This window comes from Heptranchias perlo, chromosome 13 (assembly GCF_035084215.1).
Source record: "Heptranchias perlo isolate sHepPer1 chromosome 13, sHepPer1.hap1, whole genome shotgun sequence".
In the NCBI taxonomy this organism is placed as follows: domain Eukaryota; kingdom Metazoa; phylum Chordata; class Chondrichthyes; order Hexanchiformes; family Hexanchidae; genus Heptranchias; species Heptranchias perlo.
The window spans coordinates 60269698-60278364 of NC_090337.1; the positions used below are offsets into that span (position 1 = coordinate 60269698).

The window sequence follows — 8667 nt, forward strand, 5'->3', positions numbered from 1 at the left end:
TTAGGGTGGCTGTTAGCTGGTCTGATGAGTGTCCTGCTATGGAGAGACGGGAGGCTCATGAACATATTAAAATTGATGTCCTACGACACAACAAGGAGACCGAATTGAAATTAACTTCTGGAGCACAGGTTTCCTGCAGGTCGGCAAGGTCGTCAGGGAAACGGAGGCAAGATTGGCAGGATGTTTATTAGGGTGCTTACAGTAAATGAGGTGCCCTGTGAAAGCTTCTGCACTCACAGGTGCTTCCTCAGTTCCTTGTGGGTGAGTTTTGTTGAAGTACTTGGCTTCAGATAGTGATTTTGAGACTCTAGAGTTGGCGAGGGAGAAGTCCATTGTCATTGCTGCAGTGTTCTGGACTGATGAAGAGGAGGAGGAGGAGCAGCAGCAGCAAGAGCGAGCTGAGGAGGGAGCTGCAGATGGGCAGCAGAGCAGGCATCAACATAGGGCCCATGCTAGCAGAAGGCCATACCCACCCAACATGGTTTACAGGCAGAGGCTCAGTTTCCGTGACCTCTCGGAGGAGCAGTGCTTTAGGAGGCTCCGGATGACAGGGCAGGTGATCGCAGGTGCAGGGTGCCATAGATTGCACGTACGTGGCAATCAGAGCATCCCCCGAACAGATAGGAGAGTTCGTGAACCCCAAGGGCTTCCACTCCATCAATGTTCAGCTTCTCTGCAACCAACAAAAGAGGTTCATGCAGGTCTGTGTACGATTCCCTGGATGCTGCCATGATGCCATCATATTGTGGTAGTCGAATATCCCCACAATGTTTCTACCTGGGACCAAGCTGACAGAATGTCTCTGAACTGTTTGAAGACACCGCTTTGAAGGACTGGTATCAAAAGGTAACCAAATATTAGAAATAATTTTAATGAGTTGTTTGACTGTAATTTTCTTTTTAAAACAGCAGTATCTATATAATATAAATGTGAAAATGATGAGAATGGAAGCAATATTCTGAGAAGTGAAAGTGGTTTTGTTGGTTACTGTTTCTGGGCTGTACGATGGACATTTCCATTTGTAAATGAATGAGTGGTGGTGAATTTTTGATTTGCTTAATCTATGTGGTTCATAGTTGGTTTTGGAATTCCAATTTGCATGAATTTGAAAATCAAAAGGTAAAACTGAGGAGCACAAGACACCAGTTGTTCTTACCCAGTTCATTAATAGAAATATTGATCACTCTGTAAAGCAGTTTCACCATTGTACATACAAACATATGAACATACGAATTAAGAGCAGGAGTAGGCCATTCGGCCCCTCGAAACTGCGCTGCCATTTGATAAGATCATGGCTGATCTGATTATGACCTCAACCCTACTTTCCCGTCTACCTACTATAACCTTTGACTCCCTTGTTAATCAGGAATCTATCTAACTCAACCTTAAAAATATTCAATGACCCAGCCTCCACCGCTCTCTGGGGAAGGGAGTTCCACAGACTCACGACCCTCTGAGAGAACAAATTTCTCCTCATCGCGTCTTAAATGGGAGACCCCTTATTTTTAAACTGTGGCCCCGAGTACTAGTCTCTCCCACAAGGGGAAACATCCCCTCAGCATCTACCCCTTCTTGTCCCCTCAGGATCTTATATGTTTCAATAAGATCACCTCTCATTCTTCTAAACTCCAGTGTATACAGGCCCAACTTGTCCAACCTTTCCTCATAAGGTGACCCCCTGATCCCAGGAATCAGTCGAGTGAACCTTCTCTGAAGTGCACATTGTGAAGAAAATGAGTATGAACAGCCATCATTGTCAAACCAGTTAGGTTGGATTCCACTTGGACTAGAATGCAACCAGCCTCTCCCCAGCGCAGGGAATTACAGTGAAGGGAAAAGGACCTTTAGGTGCAATTGATCGACGAAATCTGGTTTAAAACTGGGATATAACAGGTACGCGATGCTGCTCTTACGTTGTAGTAACACCGAAAAGTTAAGGAAATTCAGGGCCACAGCACCTTTCATAGAATCATAGAAAGTTACGGCATAGATGAACGCCATTCAGCCCATCATGTCTGTGCTGGCCAAAAAGAGCTAGCCAGCTTAATCCCACCTTCCAGCACTTGGTCCATAGCCCTGTAGGTTACGACACTTCAAGTGCACATCCAAGTTCTTTTCAAATGAGTTTCGGGTCTCTGCCTCTACCACCCTTTCAGGCAGTAAGTTCGAGACCCCCACCACCGTCTGGGTGAAAAAAATTTTCCGAAATTTTACTTGCCAGTATTTTTTCATGCCCTCTCTTTGCTTTCCTAATTTCCTTTTTAATATCACCTCTGCACTTTTTATACTCCTCTCAGCTTTCTGCAGTATTGAGCTCTTGGTGTCTGACATTAGCTTCCCTTTTTTTGCCTTATCTTACCCTGTATGCTCTTTGTCATCCAGGGGGCTATAGATTTGGCAGTCCCACCCTTTGGGCAGCATTTTAGCACCCGCTATCGGGTGCGTTCCTGGCGGGGGGGGCCCCGAAAATCGGGAAATCCCGTAGCGGGACCGGAGCTCGCCTCGAACCCGCGCACTTCCGGGTTCCCCACTGACGCGCCGGCGTGCGCGCGCAGCCCCCGCTGGTGGGAATCCCGCAGGCAATTAAAGCCAGCGGGATGCCACTTGAACGTATTTATTTTGCTTGTTCAGGTCATTAACTGACCTGATTAAGGGATTATGTGAGGAGGGGTGGGATTTTAAAGCAAACTGGGACTCTTTCCCATACTGGGGGAAACACTCCCAGTTCAAATGGACCTGTTGCAGCTGTCAGCCTGTGGCAGCTGCAAAGGTCCATTTGACAGGTGGGGGGGGGGAGACCCTCACCCATTGCAGGAGGCCACTCTGTCACTTGGGAGAAAGTTTGGCCTCCACCACCCTCCTCCTGACAATCAAAGTCACCAACCTGCACACTTACCCCGGGGTCCAGAGATATGTACCTACCTTGCAGACCCCCTCAGATGTACATCTTCCGGATGGGGGCCGCCGTAGCTGCAGTCATGACCTCCTCGGAGGGTGAACAGCATCACCAGCCTCACCAGCCTCGCCATGCACGCCGTCCACCTCTGACACGTGGAACTCCACAACAGAGTGCTGTGACACATCCACCTGCACAGCAGGAGGGAGGGCTACCGCAGAGAGAGCTGCGTCGCAGAGGGCACTACCCTCGCCACAGGGTCCACAGACCGAGGCTCAGCTTCCTGGACCTCTCTGAGCAGCAGTGCACACGGAGGCTCAGAGTCACTCGACATGTAGTCGTGGACATCTGCAGCCGCCTTCATGCCAAGCTGCTCCCGGCTGGCCCAAGCACCATCTTCTTACCTGTCACTGTCAAAGTCACCACTGCCCTCAACAACTTCTCCTCCGCATCCTTCTAGGGTGCCACCGGGGACATCGCCGACGTCTCTCAGTTATCTGCACAAAAGAGCCCTGCAAATACACCTACACCCACTCTGCAGTGACACAATGGGTGTCATCAGTTGTGGGTCTTCATTGTGATCCTCAGGAAAGGGCATTATTGCACTAACCAGACAAGATCCGCAAAGACGTGGCAGTAGTGGTGCCAATATAATATGTGATGTGAGTTGCTCAGAAATTAAATATAAGTAACAACCGTGACAAACCCTCAAACACCCTTGTGCATCCCCTTCATGCTTACGACACGTTTGCCTTACGCTGCCTACTGCACATATGTGATGCATGCCCTGTGGCTGCAGCACAGGTAGTGGCAGGTTGAGTGAGGCTGACTGTGAAAGAGATGCACGAGAGGGTGAGTACGAGATAGAGCCATGAGATTGTTTGAGGATTGGGTTGAGTGGTAGTGGCGGGATGAGTACTGGCGAGGTGAGTAAGTGCAGGTAAGATGAGGATGAGGTTTGAGTGGGTGTGAGGGGTGATGTGACAGAGTAGTGTTGGCAGTGCAGAAGGAGATGTGGGGTGGGGGCGGTGATGTGGCAGACGGAGTGTAGGGGAAAGAGTAAGTGTACTCACTTTGGCTGACCTACTTAGGTCATTGGAGCGCCTCCTGCACTGTATGCAGGTGGGCGATATGTTGGTGGTGCAGGTGACCTCCTCTGCCACCTCGAGCCACGCTGCTTCCTCCCGCCCACCGGGGGGAAGATCTCTGTCCTCCCCCTCCTCCTCATCCCGTGTATTGATACCTGGAGTGAGGCATCATTAAACTGGGAGCAGCCTTACCCCTGGGCTGCTCCATGCTGTAATTTTTTCTATTTGTTGCAGCATTTGTCATTGGAGGACTGCCCCTTTAAATAGAGCTGCTCCAGCTGACAGATCTTACTGTGCATGCGCAGCCCGCCCGACGCGCAGATCAGCAGTGGGGAACCCGGAGGATCAGGTAAGTTGATCCAATTATGCTACGATCGCGCGGGGAGCTGACTGATTTCGCCGGGCGCGTTACCCCCCCCACCGAGAACCCACAGCCCTGGTAACATCGGGCCCTTTGTCTTTGTGGGAACATGTTTACTCTGAACCCTTTGAATCACCCCCTTGAATGCCTCCCACTGCTCTGACACTGATTTACCTTCAAACAGCTGTTTCCAGTCCACTTTTGCTAAATCACTTCTCAGCTTAGTATAATTGGCCTTTCCCGAATTTAGAATTTTTACTCCTGTTCTATCTGTGTCCTTTTCCATAACTGTGCTAAATCTAACTGAATTATGATCACTACCACCAAAATGGTCTCCCACTGATACTCCTTCCACCTGCCCAGCTTCATTCCCTAAAACTAAATCAAGAACTGCACCCCACTCTTGTTGGGCTTGCTACGTACTGGCTAAAAAATCTTTCCTCATGTTAATTTGATATATCTATTTCTTTAAAAAAAACAAGTTTAATTTTGAAAGCAAACAAATCTTCTTTGAGGGAAACAGATAGAAAAGTTGGTTACAAGGGGTGGAAGAGAGGAAGTAAACAGGTTGAGGATGAGGGACCCTCTCGCACCTGCCCTGGGTGGGAGTGAGTAGCAATGGGGTGGGAGTAAATAGAGGATTAAGGGTAAAGTGAATAACATCAAATCAAGTGGGAGGGGAGGATACGGGGCGGAGTGGATAGTTCGTAGGGGATGAAGTATTTGTACTGATTGGGATGAGGGGCTGATAGGAAGGAGATGGGGTACTGGGAAGGTGAAAGAGTTGGAAATCTGCAATGGCACAGCCAGCACCTTCTAATAATTTTAGCCTGAAAGTAATGATGTGACATTGTGTTATTTACCACCTTTTACAATAAACAGATGAGCACAGTGGGTATCCTCTGTGGCCTCTGGTGTTTTATATTGTAAATAAAGGGAAGTTGTTAGCTTTGTAGCTTGCTATTCCAATCATGACATGCACAAAGTTTCACTTTATATGAGACTTGGTCTGCTTAAATCTCCTTTTTGGTGTGAAACAAGTTTAAAGATTTGGCGAGAGGCCAATTGAAAAGAGCAAGTCCCAGTGTTACCTTTTCCATATTGCAGAAATTGCACTATCTTTGAAGTTTAAAAAAATCTAATGCTTTGAATATTTCTGGTTTTCTTCATTGGTTTGTTATTCCTTCAAAACACTTTAGTTATCACCTGTTATGCCATGTACAGGGAAGGCAAAGATTCATACCCATAATTCTACAGGGAGAGATCATTGCGAAACAAATCAATTCAAACACTCTTACAACCCTGGTTATAGAGCGGCATTGGAGATACCTGGAGCCCTGCAAACTGGGTTTCTTGGCTGAGGATTGGTCTTTAGATTAAGGAGGAGTCACAAATACTTGAGAAGAAATAACTTTAAAGATGGTGAAAATGACCATTATAGGTTATATTTTACTCTGTTCATTATATCACAGGTAAATCCAGATTTGGAAAGATTTTGGATCCATGTGCTGATAGTTGCAGTTTAGCACTGCTATGGAAATACAGTGTCATCTACCTGGATAGTGACATTATTTCAATGAAGCCTTTGCCATTTGCCAATTTTACCTGTGGAGAACGTACAGACGGTGCCAGTAATGGAGCAATGGGATTTTATGAAAGCCATCCTTTTTGTGGAACTGCATGGAAGATTTTGTGGCCCAATATATTGGACACATTTGGGGACAACAAGGACCTCGACTGATAACCCGTGCTCCGAGGCGGTGGTGCCAGTCGAATAACTTGGCTGACATCACTGGAAAAGAATGCAATGGCATCTCTTTATGGATCACAAGGCGGTTCTATCCAATCCCATATCCAAGCTGGGAAAATGACTATGCTCCCTGGAAGAAGGAGCATATAGAGAGTTTCTTCTCAGATACATACGGAGCACATGTCTGGAACTATATGAATTCTAATAAGAAAACGAAAGTAATTCCTGGAAGTGGATCATTAATGGAATATCTTTTTCAGGCGTATTGTGCAACGACATACAGAAATTTAATTCAATCTAGAAATAGTCCAGAGTCTCCGATTCCCTTATATTTATGAGTACAAAGGTCATTTAAAAATGTTATGCTAAAACATAAAATTATTAACAATATAAAATAGGAAATAAATACAACCATATTTTAGCACAAGGTAATCTTTAAGTCATTCATTACAATACCTGGTTTCGTAACTAACTGCTCTTACAATCAGGATACACTCTGCTTCACTTGCTGGCATTTTACTTCATTTTGTCTAGAACCAAGTACTGCTGGTGAGTGGAGTATATCTTGACATTAAGACAGCTGGTTATTGTAGCAGCTGGCAAATTGCCCCATAGTCAACTTAGTGGAGAGAAAGAAATCACCAACACTTCACACACGCTGTTGATTAAAGTGAAGATGTGGTGACAGTGGAGACGTTCGGGAGCATCAGGGAGTGGGATTTGGGAGCAATTAGTAATTCTGAAGTTTTACTTCTCTGAGGTTCGGTGATTGGGGATTCATAGTACTTGATTTTTGCCAAAACAGGTCAAAACAGTAACTTGTTTTCATGTTCACATTCCACCCAGTCCTTCAACACCCCACCCATCCATTGTAGACAAAAGAGCAAAATACACACATGACCAAGGTCCAAAATAAACACAGAAAATGCTGCACATACTCAGCAGGTCAGGCAGCATTTGTCAAGAAAACACAAATCAATTGACATTTCAGGTATAAACCCTTGGTCAGACTGAAGAATATTACCGATGAACAGCATTTATAAATTGTAAACAATTTTACAACACCAAGTTATAGTCTAACAATTTTATTTGAAAATCACAAGCTTTCGGAGGCTTCCTCCTTCCTCAGGTGAATTTATAAAGGAACAGAACAAGGGAAAGGGAGGGAGCTAAGAGTAGGCACGTTAGTTGAAATAGCCATTTAAGGACGTATATACATGAAACTAATTCTGCAGTAGTTGTAGGGGTTAATAAGGAAAAGGTCAGTCTCTGAGTGCTGTGACAGTTAGGACTCAACAACAGACTGTGGGAAGAGATGAGAAAGGAATCTGGATGGTGCCAGATAGACTGGATTTAAGAAAAGACTAAGTTATGAACAGAGCTCACTGGAATACATCAAGAAGAGATAAGAGAGTGAAGGTCATGTCTGACAGCAAAGGTTATTTGTGTAGAAAGAACAATAAACAGAGATTGATGGCATTGTCCAGGCATGTTTGAGGGAAGAACATAGGCATGTCATTTGATGTAGTGACGTGTTAGGTAAATGTACTCACGTATTTATTAGGTGTAAATAGGACTCACTGATGTAATAGCACCAAGTTAGCGAGATGTAATTAACCCTATAAAAATACAGCCACAGGAGCCACTTAGGAACTTTTTCCTAGTCTTGCTTAGGCTAGTGTGAGTAGTCAAGGCGACACGTTTACGATACCCGATGAGTCTGTACCAATCTCATGGTCTCTGTATGTCATTGGTTGTATCCATGTTTTGATCAATAAAAGATATTAATCAGAAGTCTCAGTGTTTCCTGGTCTTTGAACTTGCATTAAGAGCAAGGTTTATCCTACAAACCCAACAAGCGGGAAAAAAAACACACAACAACCACAGACACAGGAAAAGACATCGAATGACCTGTCAAGTGATAAGGGTGGAGATCAGAAAATAGTTGAAGCCCTGTAAATTTTTCCCTTTTTAAGTAGAGACCCAAATCCCTGTTGAAAGTTACTGTTGAATCAGCTCCCACCACCTTTTCAGGCAATGTGTTCCAGGTCATAACAACTCCCTGAGTAAAAACTTTTCCAACATCCCCCCGATTTTTTTTGCGAATTATCTTGAATCTGTGTCCTCTGTTTACCGACCCTCCTACCAGTGGAAACAGTTTCTCTCTATTTATTCCTTCAAACCCCTTATTATTTTGAACAGCTCAATTAAATCTACCTTTAACTTTCTCTGCTCCAAGTAGAACAATCCCAGCTTCTCTAGTCTCTCCACAAAACTGAAACTCCTCATCCCTGGTACCATCCTAGTAAATCTCCTCTACATGCTCTCCAATGCCTTGACATCCTTTCTAAAGTGTGGACACAATACTCTAGCTGAGGTCTAACCAGTGGTTTATAAAGGTTTAGCATAACTTCCTTGCTTTTGGACTCTGTGCCTCTATTTATAAAGCCAAGGATTCCATACACTTTCTTAACTGCTTTATCAACTTGTCCTTCCATCTTCAAAGATTTGTGTGTGTGAATCCCCAGGTCTCTCTATTTCTGCACCCACTTTAAAATTGTACCATTTAGTT

The 8667-nt window shown here is 45.0% G+C and overlaps 1 pseudogene; it reads left to right on the forward strand.

Moving 5' to 3' along the window:
• Positions 1-478: 478 nt before the first annotated feature.
• On the forward strand, positions 479-7861 carry LOC137331708 (alpha-1,4-N-acetylglucosaminyltransferase-like; annotated as a pseudogene).
• The last annotated feature ends 806 nt before the right edge of the window (positions 7862-8667 follow it).